Source organism: Lepisosteus platostomus, chromosome 18, assembly GCF_059453375.1.
Source record: "Lepisosteus platostomus isolate fLepPlt1 chromosome 18, fLepPlt1.hap1, whole genome shotgun sequence".
NCBI classification, from domain to species: domain Eukaryota; kingdom Metazoa; phylum Chordata; class Actinopteri; order Semionotiformes; family Lepisosteidae; genus Lepisosteus; species Lepisosteus platostomus.
In genome coordinates this window covers 12021686-12039548 of record NC_142628.1, presented here as the reverse complement: position 1 = coordinate 12039548, position 17863 = coordinate 12021686, and positions in this window count along the sequence as shown.

Genomic DNA, 17863 nt, shown 5'->3' with positions numbered 1-17863 from the left:
TAGGCATAGAGGCACAGAACAGGGCGATGTGGTTTCTCCCATGTTTTCCTTTACCATTGATCCAAATCTATTCCATATGGAATAGCCTGGACACAAACCACAGGAACAACAAAAAGAATCGGAGTAACAGACATAACTGATTAAACAGGAAATGATGGTAGGTCATATTTTTACATGTGTACTTCAATGCATGTACTGTATACATGCAGGTATATAGGGAAACACTGCCTGTAGATATGAAAGAGTTTTTTTACTGGACCTACATATAAATAGAAATTCACCTAGTAGAAGTATGAGTCATAAGAGGTTTTTGTTGTTTTTTTTCCATAAAAAAATGTTATAAAGGCTGATATTGTTAAATCTTCCTTATATAAACCAGTAAAACAGTGACATGAAACAGAAAACAAACTTGCCTACTGATACACTAGGCAAATTAAGGCTCTATAATACAGATTTGAGTCACAAAGTATAGTTGCAGAGTATGACAGGTACATTTCTGCACTAAGGGCTAAATGAAGGGTGTACTTTTTGAGACCCCATGCATTTATAGTTTTAAAGGACAAATGTATCTTCAACACACTGCATTAACATGTTGAAATTATGGAAAACATGCAAAGTTATGCAAATAAAAATCTGGAACGTGTCATGTGAGTACTATGTTACCATGAGAGGTCAAAAAGCCACAAAGAATGTGCTCCTTCTTGCCTATGGCTCCATTATTAGATTGCATTTCCTGATCAAAACAGCAAAATTTACCTTAGGAGTCTAAATGAATTGCAAAGAAAGAAGTCTGTATTTCATATGACCCTTTGACTCTCCATCTCTGCCAGGTTTCTTCATGACAGTTGTTCTAAGGACTATGAACACTTTTCCAGCTTTCCAACTGAGTATAACAAATATGCAAACATTTTACCATGCTACTATGTAAAAACTCAGGGAAGCACCAGACAGTGGTATGTCTGTAAGAAAATAAATGAGTTGTGTTGATAACTGCAGAAAGTTTAAATAGAACATTTTGGAATTGTATGGAGGAAATTACTTAGTGATACCCTAATCCATCAACAAAAGAGACATTTTTTTGCATTCCTGGAAGTCTTTTTTCTAGTGACAAATGTGTGAGTTGTAAATTAAGACAGTACGAAAGATAAGTGGAAGCCTTTACCATAAGTGAATGCAAATGATTTGTGTCCATAAACTGAGTTCAAATAACCCACTGTTAACTATTGTCGCCTTAAAGGAAAAACACATTTGGACTAGGCTAGACCGGGGCTTGAGCAGGTGATAACAAGAGAGACTCTGTCTGACAACAGCCACACATGAAGCAGCACTGACCAGTCTCCCCCTTTGTGTGAAACAAGATAAGAGAGAAAGGGAGTTAAGAGGACATTCACAAGCAAATGGGGAGCCATCTCTCAGTACTTTCAGCAATCAAAAAAGACTGAGTGAAGTGTAAATTGTGCTTGAAGACTCTGCATGAGTTGTGACACAATAACTCACTGTTAATTTCCTAATTTATTCTTGGCTGTCAGTAAAAACAACTGACGAAGACATCTTATTGTGCTACATAGCATAATATTGTTAGATTGTCACTATATTGCAATTGCAGTGACAACATTTTTTTGTGTAAATGATTTGTTCCTCATTTTTTCATTTGTTGTTAGCCTTTTTATGCTATACTGTAGCTGAACTACATTAGTGTGCTCAGGTGCCCCACTACAGCACAGGAATCTCATCACATTACAAGGGAATTCATACATCTCCAGCAAGCTGGTACTATTTTACCATTTCAAGTGTATAACCTATTTAATGATGCATGAGAAAAACTGTGGGATCCCTTAACTTACAGGGACTTATCAAATTATTCCCTGCAAAAAGAATCTGTGTAATACACATTATCAAAAATGTGTAGGCCTTCCAGTTCTACTTTATTAAACAAATCCTATGATTGTTTTTCCTAGCACCGCTGTCACTGTTACTTGGCCACACACTTTCTCTTTACAACTGCCCTTAGAACAAGTTTACAACAACAAAAAGTATTATTTGCTATGGCTGGGCCATAAACGATAATTTGGACAATTTAGTATGAGTTTCTTATGGTCTCTACAGTTGCATATTACTGCTTAAAAATAAATGGAGATAAGTTCTGAAGTGCTGGTACCAAAGTGTACATGCCTCAATGACAGTTGTCTTTGCCTCATACTTCCCTTAATTTATATTTGGGTACGTTTGTAGGTACTGTAAACAGAGAACACTGTCATATTTAAATTGCACATAATACTACTGTAAAAAGTCAACCGTCAAAAGCTGATACAGGCACAACCCTTCATCATCAAGAAGCTTGGCCTTGTGAATGGTGCAGAGCTTGGTGCTGATGGTAAAGTAGCCAATATATATGCCAGAAAGAAAGGGGTTCTGTGGGGAAAATCAGACAATTCTGCTATAGTGGGTGGGAGGCTCGGGGGTATGTGTGCTCATTTTAACAAGGCAGCACTTTTGTTCTAATTATCGTCTTTTATTAGGACAATTATCATCAGTTTATAACAGGATAATTGTTTAATACAGGATAATAGTGTGTGTTTCAACTTTTTTCCCCATTTCTAAATTTCTAAATATGCACCCATTTTTTTCCATTTACTTCTTTGTTCATTAATTTATCTAGTGTTTTTATAACCACTAAGATCTTCTACTAATTTACTCTTTTTTTATTTCAATTCTGCAAATTTGAAAACTTCACGAAAACCTCTTATTTTTTTAAAGAAAAAAAGTGCTTTAAATCTATCAAGTGAAACACGTATTTACAAATGTGGCCCAGTCTAGATACCATTTAGACACGAGTGTCCAGGAAATAAGATTGATGACCGCATAATTCTTTTCTTATTGGCTTCAAATGTTCTAATTTCCCATGGTGCCTTTTCTGACTGACAACATAAACAACATTCTCCAACGCAAGAACAGTGGCAAGCTGGATGAGGAGAGGAAAGGGCAGCTTATCAATCAGTTAAACACAGGAGCTATTCATTAAATGTTTTTAAAACTTTTTTTTTCTTTTTTTGTCAAATCAAATCATCTTTATTTTAGATTCAGTCGGAGTGTCTACTGTCACTTTGACCTCTCTGTGAGGCCTAAGTAAATTTTCAAGCCAGTAGGCCACACTAGCTGCTACAGGGAGGAAACTTCACGTTCTTTCCACTTCACTTGGCCTTCATGTGTCTAAAGCACTTAATGTTGCCGCTCCATAGCTGGCGTGGCAGGAGCTGTGCTCTCGCTGAGGCACCAATTGTCTGCGGTTTTCCTCTCGTTAGTCCCCTTGGCCTTTCATTGTCTTACACCTCCAATGTCAGGTCAGGCTCAGTGTAGGCATCCCCAACACAGTGGACCCCCTCCTTTTCCATTTGTGGATCACTAAACAGGACAATTGCTCTATCCATCTTTTCAGGGGCTATTGTGGAGCCACCCTGGGCTGAAAAGGGGTTTCTTTCAGTGGGAAACCTTTTCTCCTCTTTTTCCTAGGTTAAAGAAAAAAGCCCAGACTATGTGTCTCTTTTGGAAGCCCTTCTGCTTTTAAACATTGACTTTATATCCAGGATATGAAGAGGATTCAGGACATCAAAGCCAGAGATAGACTGAGCATCAGCACGTCCCTCTTGGAGAAAAGAGTGGGGGTAATTATGGAAAAAAGATGCAGCTGCAACACAATAGGAAAACACACTAAACAAGTTGAAGTAATACGCCGTCACACTGTTGCACATAGTCATAGTCAACTGTATAGCACAGGAAGGCAAAAGTAATTGTTTTTTATGCAGCATTTAAAGCAAAGTTGTAGCAAAATGTTAATTTCCTTTTAAACGAGGGAGTGATGTCATCATTTGCTGTCCACCCTCAAATGGTTTTAATAATTTTTTAGAAGTGCATCAGTAGTCCATCAGCTTTATCATGGAAAAAAAATAGATGAATATGAATTCTCAGTTTAACCAGCGAAAGTCCAGTTTCATTAGTCACAATTCAGTTTAGTTTACAAGTAGTGATCATCTTTAGAAATTAATTAACAATTGCACAAAACAGATAATTTAGTAGTAGATAATTTAGATTTACCACTGTCAATCATTTTCAGTGATTATTCACTCTGAATCCCATTTTTCCCCATTATTTTTATAGCTTCTTCTGTTTTTTTTTATACACTCTAAAAATGTCAAAAGCATTTCCACTGAAACATTTCATATTATATTTGAATAGCACGTTAAAAAAGCAACCTATGTGGGTTGTGCTGTAAAGAGAGTAACTTAAACAGAACAGGTAGGATTTAAAGGTAAACATATGTCAGTCATTTTATTTACAGCATATAATTATAGTAAGGTTTGATGATATATATTTTTTGGTAAATGTAGCATCTAAGATTGTCCACAGTGTGAGTGTGTTGAAATCGTTATTCTCCCTTTCTTCTACTAGCCTTAACAGGTTCTTTAAAACATATTGTAAATCCTCAAGGAATTCAGCATATAGCTATTGTCTTGCACTTAAAGATGAGCAAGTTAAACCTGTACTTTTCTTGTCCTGCTTCTCCTTAACAGACTCAGATCTATTTGGTTTTTTATGATGGCTGTTGAAAAGCTACACGCCAAGGATCTGCTCTGCAACACACTTAGCTGTTTTTTTTATATTGTTTTTTAAGCAAATATTATAAACAACATTCCTAAACAGATTAACCAGCTTTTGCTCATTTACTGTTTAGTTCCTTTCTGGCAACATATTCTTGCTTAAAATACCTGTGCTAATTTATTGATGACTACAAAGGGCATACTGCAGCTCAGATGTTGGCCCTTACTGAAGTGTTTTAATATGAACTAGTTTAATCAGTTAGCATGTGTCGTATTCTGCGAATGTCGCACTACTGAGATGTGAATAACAGCCGATCTTGAAGAGTGGAGAAAACCCAAGTGCAGGGTGAGAGGCAACTGAGTCAGGGAAACCCATAGGCAGTGCACACAGAGGAGAGCTGTGGAGAGTTGAGTGCACATGAAGATCGGGCTGTGCAGGCAGTATGCACACAGGGGAACGGAGCAGGAGGGGCTCAAAGCCAGTGAGAGCAAGCTAAACAGAACCCAAAGCACTAACGGGAATGCTGGGAGACAAGGTCAGAGCACGTCGGGGTCCAAGCTGGGATAAACACTGCAGAAAAACAAAGCTGAAGGATGATCAGAGAGACGAGGTAGAAGGCGAGCAGGGGTTAGTATGCCAAACAAACACAGCTAGGGAAAGAGCTAAGGAAACTCAGGAGCAAAACTCAACGGTCTCAGAATCGGAACTTAATGACAGGGCCCCGAGCTCTATCAGATCCGTGTACGTGTCTAGAGAAACCACCTGGAACGGGCGTGGACGTAAACCGTCTGCAGGTGATCCATGTCTCTTGTTAATTGGTTTCCATGGCAAACAGCGCAGGGGTTGATGGGGATGTAACTGGCTTCCGCAAGTTTACCAGAAAGCAAAGAAACTACAAATGATAGGAAAATAGCAGAAACAAATAACAAGTGTGGGCTTTTCACACTGTTAATTTTAACATTGAAGAGTATTTAACAAAATATTTACTTTTTGTTAATCTATTGCCAAACTGTCTCATTTGATTCTTTACCTTTCTGTTTTAGCAAGTTCAGTCACATTGCTTGTAATGTGATTTTAAAGACCATTAACACTTATGTTATAACATTAAAATATTAAAAAGGATGTGTTGAATATAGTCCTTTCATTTAGAACAGCGATTTAAAACTCACAGTACTGGTGTGTATTAGGTAAGGGGATAAGATGGCACTCTACAAAACGCAGGCACATTTGCATACAATACCTAATTAAATTATATCAGTACTTAAAATTTCACAGCTAACCAATTTGCACATTCACTTTAGGGTTTTGGAACACCATGTCTTCATAATTATGCACATAGCCTTATACTGTGCAATTCAGATTATAATTACGCTATTAACTATAGTGTGCTGTGTGTGTATTCTAAAAATATGAAACCACATTGACAGAAAACTTATGTCACCGCTCAATGAAAGCTGAAGTTTCCTTTGCCCAAAATAAAGGATTAGTAATTCCTTTATTGGAGCTTTTGTAAAGAGGAGAAAATTCCTAAGCCGGCTGAATGTGCATTCCTTAATATATTTTCCTGATCTGCCACAATGAATGGGACTTAACATTGCATTCTCTTTTAAATATTATATTACAATTATCAAATAGACTAGAGGTGGTCAGGAGCCACACTACAGCTTTATGATGAGCAATTTACACATCAATAAATGACTTCCTGTCATACATGGTAAATTCTAAAGGTCTCACACTGGCTGCCACTTTGCTTTTGCAGGTGTATGTCAGATCCCTCTGATTTGCAACGGACTTTCTAGTCAATGGGCAGGGTAATAAGAGACATTCATCTGAACTGAGGAAGTTTCATTTCATATATTTGATCCAGGCTATATCAGATATCGTCAGGGTCTTTGAGGAAGATGATACAGCAACTTCCTGTACACGTTTCTTCCTATCTAAATACCCCTTTGTGAGGAGCTGTCTCTCCCCAGTTATCCAAGAAGAATTCGGTAATGGTGCACTGTTCTGATAGAGAATTTTCAGTTTGAAAAAGTTTTCTTTGACTTCCTGAGGTATTGCTTTAGGACCTGAAGGGTTAAAATCTGGAAGTGCAGGTTTCTTAAGACCTTCTTGCGAAATAAATTAGTTTGTCTAAAGAGCTGTCTTTGACTCCGTTCCCTAAAGGTTCCCAATACTTTGTCTGAAAAGTCATTTATTTTTTTCCTTGCTTTCTGATCTATCTCAGCATACATTCCCAGGAAGCTGCAAGTTAGCTGGGGGCAGGGAAACAACACAATTGCCCTGGTGTTTTCCAATGGATATTTAAGAAGATGTCCCCTTCACTATACCAAAAGAACACACACAAACACAATTATTCCAGTGCTGAATCTCTGTCATGCTCTAGCACACTGCAATATTTTCTTAGTACAAAACTTAGTACAAATTAAAACATAAAACAACCTCAGTCATCAATATCTCCAGGAATATACTGTATACACTGCATAGATCCTGTTAGATTATTCTAATACTTAAAGGATGCTCTTGTTTAGAAAATAAAATCAATTTCATCTTCTGTTTAACAGTTTTTTCTCCTAACACATGTGGTGTGCTTTTTATTTTGTATAATTAGATCTAAAATGTTTTTAGATTGGGGCACTTTGTACCACTGAGCATTTCAAAGTTTCTGAACTCTCCTTTTCTGCATATAGGTATAGGGTTTTGGACAATTAATGGATCAAAGCTGTTTATAAAAATTTGGTTTGAACCTTATGCTCTGTTAATTTTTTGTGTGCATTTTTTAATGATAATGGAAATTGCTTTCGCTTTTGCAAGTCAAGACAAGGGAAGTCTTGGATGCTGTTAATTATAATCCTACAAATCTTCTGGAAATCCAGAATGCCTCAGGGAAAAGATTACATGGGCGACTTTTTGTCTGTCACAAACTCATCTCCTAAAAATGAAGCATGATTGATCCTGCTGTATCCCCCTTTCCAGCCCTGAACCTGTGATCCCACATAAACAACACTGGAGATTATTTTGTATATACAGTTCTTAATCTGTTCTCTTCAATTTGAAATGAGCTTATGTTTTCAGTGGTGCATTAAAAAGTCCCCCTGCAGAAACATCTTTCAGGTGAGATCCGCTTCCTACAGGAGCATTCTCTTGAGTGAGGATACTGCATGCTGCCTTGAATGTTGTAACTCTTCAGGGTACTTAACCATAAGATTTAAAGGTTAAAAACAATATTCAAGCCAATTACACAAAAGAAGGGAGATTCATAAAAATGTAAAGAGCTCCTTATATACATAATAATGATTAATGAAACACAGATTATAGAGTACATCTAAACTTCATTGGTAACTACAAATATATGAATGAAAAAATACTAATTGTATTGTTCACCTTAAAAATATTTTTTCTCATATAGAAAACAACAACCGCATTTTAAAAAGAAATGGAGGATGGGTGAAGATTAATGTGGATTGTACGCATCCTGGAGAAACTGAATGGGACAATAAAAAAGACAAGACCTGTAATTTTTTTAACAAAATTGTATTTTAAAGGTTTGTGATGCCCCAGGATTGGTGTTTTGTGACTTCCACATGGGATTCAGTCTGAATGATTTCCAGGCTTTTCTTGGTAGATCTTTCCAACTTCATGCATGAAAACACCGAATTGCTAAACATAAACCATTTTTGGTTATTTAAGAAAAGACTACTTTCAGTTAAACAAGTGTATCAAGATAAGAGATTGTAATTTCTAAAATTATTTTACAATAAATAATTTACGAATGTATTATTTGTTTACAAAGGTAATCTCAACACTGTACGTAAAAAATGTGTCTGATACGTGTCTTTTCATTAAGTCTTTAGAACACGAGATAAGAGAATTTCTTTATGAAAAGTCTAGTTTATGACTTTAGATTATTGAGATATATTCATTAGAGTACAGTGAGATATATTCATTAGAGTACAGTTCATTACACTTATACTATTGCCTATCCAGGAATAACGTCAACGTGGGAAAATGGTTAAGTCTTTAAGCAAATTAAATAATTTTTTCTTTGCTTGCAATTTTTTGCTCATTTCTTGAACCCATCCCTAAGGTTGCAGTTGTTTTAAGTCAAGTCTTCTGGGACTTCCTCACACAAACTTATAAGATGTATCCTGGTTTCTCAAAAGGGGTCAGGACAAGAAAAATCATTTGAAAAATAACATCCTTCTAATCTACTCAGAGCTGCTAAAGGTGTCTGAAAGTGCATCCAAGAAAAAGCAATATATCAGCCAAAAATCTCATGAAACCGGAGATACGGGAGAGTTAAAAACGTTGAGAAAACAGATGCATTTCTGTTTTCAAAAGAGAGTACGCAGTACAAACACCAAAAACAAAAGTTTGTCGTTTCATCTCAATTTATCTCCCCATAAAGGCTTTTAACATATTGATTGCAGACCTCCTGTGAGGGCAAGAGGAATGTATTTTTCTTCCCTTGGCACCAAATTCATCTTCATCATCATTAGAAAATAAAAGATTCTTTGGAAAGAAGAGCTTGAATCAAAGGAAAAGAGAGACTGTGAGAGAAATTCCAGGATGAAACAATAAAGAGAAAGCAAATCAGGCAGAGAGATCAGTTGGAATCTAGATGCTAAAAGGTATGTGAGAGATGGCAAAACCAAACCCAACATACCTTCAGCAATTAATTGCATTGAAGGGACTCAAATAAATAAAACAAAAAATGTGAGGCTAAAAGAAATGGTGGCAGATGAATATATTGCCCATGCTTTTATATACTCATCTTTTCGACCAACAAAATCTTTTTTTGTTAGTGTCTAAAAGGGCATCAAATAACTAATAGCATGCATTTCAAAACTTTCTGCTTTATTCTCTCTATTGTGAGAACACAGAATTTAACTCTTGCAATAAATAACTGATAAATGTAAAGAGGTAGAATGTATATAATGCAAATGTTTTGTCCCTCATTAACCTAAACATTGTTCTAGGAAATTACATGGAATTCGTTTTTTTTTTATGGGGATCTCTCGTATTTTGCTTATAAAAGCACATCCACTACCTCAATTAATATATTGTTTATTATAATATTGAACATGAAATTTAACGTGAAGCCAGTTTAAACTAAGAATACAAGGTAAATTAACCATACTGAACATCAGTTATATATTTCTAACATAACTAATTTGTTTTATAGAACAGATTATTCAAAATTGTATGTGTTCATTTAATATAAAAATCGAAACAGAAAGTGCTATCCAGACAATTATTTTCTGATTCATCTTTGTTGTAATCTATGTTTGTCCTTTGATAGCAAGTTTTTTTTTATGTTGGACCTTTGATATGGAATATGAGAGATGCTAAATTCCTACTTTGAATCAGATCTTTGGTTTAGGATTATTTCAAGTATAGGCTATAGACCAGCTTGATGATTAACAGCTGGAGGTCACTGTGTTGTAGTCAATAGACTGCAGAAGTGGGCCATTAATCTTTGATTCCTGTTACATGGTATTTTACCACTCCCTATGCAGTTGGTTTTCCATTTTAAGTTTGATTTATTGTCATGTCAAAGCTTTGGCTATTTTTAAGACCGAAATTTATTTTCAAAGATGTTCTGGGTCAGGACATGCCCAATGAGGACAATGAAGAGATTGGTCAGAGTGCTGAGAAACTTTATTTTGGGTTCAATCTAAAGTCCAGTTCCACTTCAGACACCAGACACCTGTGGAGCCCTGTACCAATCCAACGTTCCACTTCAATTAAAACTGAGTTTGCTGTCGCTGGCAGGACAGATGTTTTGAAAACCTTTCACATCACAGCTGAAAAATAGGTTGAGGCTTTGTAAACATCAAAGTTAGTCACTGCGAGCAGTCAACATGGAAAAATGTACTTGAAACAATACCCACTTATTTTATGCTCATGTTAAAAAGCCCAAGGAGAGTTATTACTCAAGGGAAAATTTCATATTTAAGATTTAACGTGTGCTATTAGTATTGCATATTCAGTTGTACTGCATGTACATTCTTGGCTAAGCCAGGTGTGTACTATAAGAATTGTAACCACTATCAGAATTGTAACAAGTACACAATTTTATTCTCCTCCTCTATCTTAAGGGTTTCCTTTAAAACTTCTACAACTGCCATTCTAGTTACATTAGAACTACAGCACATTTATATAGTTAAACATTTTAGAGACGGTCAAGTTCATTGCCATCAGATCAAAGCCACTTGGTGTGGGTCATGTGATTCAACCCCTCCTCTCTTCAGTAATAAAAGCCTAGAATGTATATACAAATAGACTCTGAAATCATTGAATGGCATGGGACTGTTTGGTTAAATTTTCACCCTTGTCTCTCCTCTGCCTCATTTCAACACTGTCTCAACATTTTCTGACTGAGAAACCCCTTTTCACTTTAAACCACTTTAAATGTGGACCCCAAATGTATACAGTACATAGCAATTACATTGAAATATATTATAAAGATTGAACACTTCATTTTTTTTTTTGACTGAATGTTTTAAATGATGGATTTTGCAAAGAGTATACAACAACAGAACATAATATTTCTCATCACCTCTTTTTGCTCCTGAGGTCAAACACTTGGTGCACAGACAATCTAACCCCCCCGGAGAGACCACGGGCACACATTGCAGACTGGAGCAAAAAGAGTAATCCGGCAGCTAGTATTGCAACTGCAATTCCTGGAATGAGTAAAGACCATCCTCATTGAAGGTATCACATTTCATCCTCATTGAAAATATGTGTTAGAATATGTCACTCCAATATAAGAACAGACTTTATGATGATAGAAAATGGGAGAATGGGCATGCTGTGCCTTCCATGATTTTGCAATCACAATTTCTATAATCAAAGCTATGGGACTAAATTGCAATCTACACTGCTTAATATGTGCTCCAGTACAGATCAGATCTTACTGTCTATACGAAGAGACCAGACATTCTTCAAATGGATGGACAATGTTAATTCCGAATTGGGTAATGTAATTAACTTGTTGCAGTTATTGACTGGTTATTGACTGGAAACAGGGAAAATGTACCAATGGGTGCATATCTTGCTGCTTTGCATCCACATGTGTTTGTTGGTAAGTGTTATGATATTTATTTATGTATTAGTTTTTGTGTGCAACTTATATTGCACTCTCTATGCTAGCATTCATGCACTTGCAGTCATACTGTTATTTCCTTTTGCAATTGCACTAAACATAAAACTTTCTAAACACTCCTAAATAAAGACACCTGCATAGAAAATAAGTATCCAATTCTTAGAAATTCACATTCTAACATGCTGCATAACAATACAGCTATATAAGAGTACATTTTATAGGTTTCTAGACTTCAAGTGAAAATTTGTATATTTCTTTGTGCTTTTCATCACAAAGTATCTCCTACCGAAGTGCAGTTCCTACTGGGTGATGTGGTGTATCAATTATGCACCTCCTCTACATAGCATATCAGTCTGTGAAACAAGAAAATTAAATCAATGATAAACTCATTATGCAAATGAAATCCCAAAGTGGAATTCAGAGAAGGTGACAAACAAGAGGTGGCCATTTGGTCCATCTAGTGCAATACAGGGATTAACACCCCAATTCAAGCAGTGCTGTGTGATCTTTAAAAATCAGCAGTCATACACTGCTCCAGAAGGAAGAAGAAGACATATTAGTGTTCTTCAACATCAATTACAGCATCAATCCCCCCCCCCAACATCAATTACACCAGTAATCTGGTTTTCCTTCGAGATCACCATTCTCAGTACTGACCTGGCCATTACAGAGTAACTACAATATATTGAGTTGTATAATATGTATGTTCTGAGCTGTGCTATAGTATATTAATATGTTTCTCAGGGCCTACAGTATAGGCAGAGCAGCAATACCTGAGTGTGTTTGCACTCCTGTATGTATATAGATGTTAAGATGAAGGGGCTTGTAAAATGAACTCAAAAGTGACAACAAGTCACACCCAGCTGGATGCACAGTGACAACAGAAACCACAGACTCAAAATTCATCAGCTTGCAAACAATGAAATTGTGTGTATTTCGGGAGTGTGGGTGTTGGGGTGGGGGGGATCTTTACTGCAGTTCCTGTAGTTAAACAATTATTTGTTTTGGACACTCCGGTAACCTAAGATTAAGAAAAGACATTTATAAACTCCTGACAGTAAGAACACACATTTACAGCATACCTGTGACTGCCAAACACTGGGGAGGAGCAGGGCTTTCAGCCCATGGGAAAACTACATTTCTGAATCCCACACCACTCCTCCTACTCCATATTTCTAGTATCTTGATGGAGCCTACTTTGAGGCTTGGCTTATAAAAGCACAAGTCCACACCTTCTGATTTCCAGACACCACACTGAATCAGAAAAGAACTTGGTAGAACAAGTCACAAATATTTTGTGGTCTTTTTAGCAGTCATTGTAGCTTTTCTCAGATATGCACAACAAGGTGAATCTCAAAAGATCTGCATATAATTGTAGGTTCTTATCTTATTTTAAATAAGAATGAAAAACTCTGCTGCGGAATAGCAGGTACGTATAATGCAGAAAAACGACACAGCAAATACATGCAATGTGAGATTCCGGGGGTGTTTAATGAATGCAGCTTAAATGAACAGAGAGAAAATGCAATTCCTTTCCTTGGTGCTTAAAAGATACCATTATTGGCCATGTTTTAAGCATTTTTAAACCCATTCTCTCCTGGATTATGAGGTGGTTCCTAATCAAGTGTACCAACAGCTATTCTTCTAAAATTACAATCGTTAAATGTCTCGCTTCTGTTTTTTTTTTCAAGGAACTTAGTCATGATTAGAACATCAAATTATTTAGGTATTACACTAATTAGAATGATCAGTGTATTATTAGATGGTGGCTAATTATTTAACGCTGTGGTATTGAGGAGGTGGAGCAGTGGAGCTGGACCAATTTAAAAAACAATTTAAGCTCAGAATGCGTCCGACCTTTTGTCTGTTGTCTTTGTTCTTATTCTTTCCCCCTACCACCTCCACCATGGTGTTTGCCCTATGGGGCCACTTGCAAAACCATCCTATCTCAGACGCATATTCACTGTTGGGCCTCACCTAGCTTTCCAACTTGAGGAAGACCCTGAGGCCAAACAGTTAACATGGCCAAAGTGCTCACATTCTGTCAGAGTCATCTGTAGGGCCTTTCATGGATTTTTATGACTCGACACATGCTAGGAGCCCTTTCTCAGCAGTCCCCTTGTGCTGTCCTATGATATACATCTAAGTGACTAAGAATGCCTTAAGAAATGACTTGTCACCTTAAAAATGAACAGCATCCGATATTGTCATATATTAACTACAGGTCTTTTTCCTGATAACAATCAATTTATGAGAAAACGAAACTCTGTGTTGTAAAATGGAATCTATGATACTAAATCAAAGAAAGAATAAGGATAGAGCATTAAAAAGGAACACAAAGATTATAATTATTATTGCTTGCGCTACTGGAGCCATAAGAATACAATTATACAATATTTAAAAAACAAATATTTGTTTAATTTGCTTTGCACAAACTTCATAAAACTCCCAAGTCACCTTTCTTGTTGCCCAAGCCTGACTACCTCTTAGTTCTTAGCAGACATTTGGTCTGCAGAACCTCCCTACGTCATACTGCTTTCATACACAAAGCAAACATTCACCCATTTTATAACTGCTTTATCTAATGGCCAGTTTTCCCAGAAGACAACTGACCTGCCAGTATGTCTTCAGACTGTGCACCGAGGAAACCCATGCAAAGTCTTCGAAAACCTACAAACTCCCAAAGAAAGCAGCTCACATATAGAACCCAGAGCCCCAGTGTTGCAAGGCAGAAACGCTAACCACTGCTCTACTGTGTCGCCCACAAAGCAACATATTAATAGATAATAAAGGATTTTTTAGCCGTTTTAATGAATTTTCATAAATTCATTAAAACTGCAAAAACTGCAGTTGTACTCTCTGTAGAACTTTTTGTAGTTCTGTTTTTTCTCAAAATGCAGCAAGTGCAAATATTATTTTCCATATTATTTACTGAATACATGCCAGAGAAAATCTGTTCAGAGGAATTTTGAACACTATTCTCCACTTTTTTATTTCAGTTAATTCTCAAATGTATGTTTTATAACAGTACATTTCTAGGAACCTTTATATAATATTATTTCTAAGCGTATAACCACTTTAAGGTTATATAGGACATTTAATAATCGTCAAATTCTAGATTGTACTTGAATTTGTTGACCAAGTCTGGAAAGATAAAATGAACCTTCCAGTTTTTTTCCCTTCTAATATACCACTGAGGGATACTACAAGGAATTTATTTAAAAAAATTAGCAGTATGCCAACAGGAAATTTGATGTATCTTACCATTCTCCAACATCTCCAAAAGTTTACACAAAATTACCATCAAAAAACACCTTGAATTTCCAGCAACTTACATGAGATTTTTACTTTCACTTCTTTTGTCCCTGAGGATAGATCAACATGCACCTTTTTATGGAATGAAAAACACACAGGTATAATATAATTACATGAATTTCCCACCTTAGATAATTGTATTGGTAACCACAAAATGCACAGTGAAACATCTGAAATATGTGTGGCAATAAAATGTAACTTGGGCTTTTCATTGTAATTAGAATATTAAACATATACAGAATGTAGCATACATTGCATTTAAAATAGAAAAATAAATCGTACATTTACAAAAGCTCACCAGTTTAGCATTCAAAAGCATTGTGGTTTGCCTTCAGTTTCACTATGAAAGAAAAGCATGTGACAAACTGTGAACAGAGTTAACCTTCAACAAAACCATTCTCGCAAAATCTTTTAAACTAAAACTAAAAACAAATCTAGAGAGGATGCCACCAATTCCAAAACCATGTAATAATTGTTTGAAGAGGAATTTTTTATAAAAAACAAATCTTTACCTGGTAACTTTGCACTCAAACATTAATAAATTACACATGCTCCCACAGTGCTAACACACACTAGTTGGCTTGTACTTTCATACATGAGTATGTGATCTCAATTACATAAGTACATCTTTTAAAATATAAATAAATTCACATTTTTGGATTATTAAATTACAGCATATGGTTTAGTACTATTTTTAAACTTTAGAATGTAAGTTATCACAACTTGTGGCGACTTTTAAAAAAATGTGATTGGTTAAGCCATTACTCTACCTACTTCAATGACTGTATAGTATAATACAAAATATAAATATTTTTATAGGACACGTTAAGAAGAGTTTAGGTTTAATTTCCATTACTAAAATGCACGTTTGGAATGAGGACTTTTAATGTTTTCCAGCTTTCCATATTGTATTTCATTGATTGAATTGTGTACTGAGTTATTCAAATAAAACTTTTCATAAGTTTCATAGTACTGTGTTAGTGAGACTAGGAGACTGTGAGGACTACATTATAAACTCTCATTATCCCATGATTTAGCCTTCCCAGGGTGATCAAAGTGCGCTTTGAATGCACTGCACCTTTAAATACTTCCCAACTTCGGTTTTATTTCCTGTCCATTTACCGTAGTGAATAAAATAGAATGTTTTATAAAAAGAATGCATGAGCATGTGCGTTTTATGATAATAAATAAGTTAGTAAACTTACAATGAAGATAGAATGAGAAATATTTTACAAAATAATTAACTTGAAAAGTGGTTTCAAAGCGTAATCTGTAGTATTTTTTAAATCAGCTTTAAAAAACATTTTCAAAATACATCTGCCTTGTAACCTCAAACGTCTTGTGGACTCTTACCTTGTGACAGTATTGTTTGCAGTTTGTTTTAATTGTGCTGCCTGATGTTAAAAAAATAAACCAAATACTCAAAACCTGGATGCAACCCTTCATACTGTGCTCCATAATTTATCTTAATTACCATTTTGAACTGCAAAACTATTTTCGGAATCAAAGAAATATATTGTTTGCTTTTTATGCATTCTCCACAAATACAATCTATAATCAAATTATCAGATTTTCAAATAAACGTTTAAATAATTTCAAATATTGGAACATTCCAAAAACTGTAATTACTCACTGTAGATGCATTTCCTTCTTAGATGTTGTCAACTTTTAAAATGCGTGTATTTTACATATTTTACGGCAAAAGAAAACCCATGTGGGCTTGTTAACATGGGTACAGATTGGAATGCCAGGAATGTAGACTTCATTTATGTTCAAGCGACAGTGGGCTACTTTAAAGTGACAGCGTGCAATATTTAAAGATACCTACGTAATCTGCATATATTTATTATTCCTTTGTAAGCAGATGCACTCACAATACTGTATTTTAGTATTCAAGAGATACTTGAAGGTTTTATACAAATTACAAAGTGATTTTCTGCTTTCGAGATACATGAAGGAATTAATACTCGCAGGACCTTTTTAGTTTTTCTAAGTTTCACTGGGCCATCCCAAAGTCCTGGTCTTCAGAAGGATCTTTTCTGGTACATCTGAAATCAATAGTGTTTCATTTCAGTAATCTAGAGTTATACCAATTTAAAAACGATTGGATTATGACTTAGCATTTTACGTGCATGTGATTGAAGAGTTCATTTTTTGTTCAAATACTTTAAGACTTGTACTGCATTACAGACCACATTTGAGCAAATAATGCAATTTATGCAGGTATTTAGGTTATTATTTTAATTTATTGTAGATGTGTAAAGATAATTTATCAATTTAAATATGTGTTGTGGTATTTTGTATTTAAGAAATGGTAATATTGTATTACATCTGTGTAAATTGTGCGTGGCAAACGTTACCTTACATACCTTACATGCGACAACGCAATATTAAACTAATTTCTACTCATCTTAAATGGGGCAATGCAAGTAACTCAAACATCACCTGAGATATTCCTTTGCAAAACACAATGTATCTTCAAATGTAGAGAATATGTAACATGCTTTTCATTGAGACCACGTGGCTTCGGGTCTACAAGTAAAAATAATTTTGCCTAGATTAATTCTCTAACCAGTGTAAGGCTATGTCTTTAAAAACGCACTTAAATGCTTTAAAATGTTGCATTGCTTAAAAACAGTACAATAGCATCTGTGCCAAATTTATACAAACGTGTAGTTACGAGCCGATAACATAAGTACACGTTTACATTTGACATCGCCACCGGAAACTTTCCACTTTTGATAATGTGTGAAAGTTTTTAAACCTTCCCTAACAACTGCACCACAAGAAACGCTGGAGTTCCTGCTTCAGTTTCTGCCTGGTAACAGAACACTCCCCCAT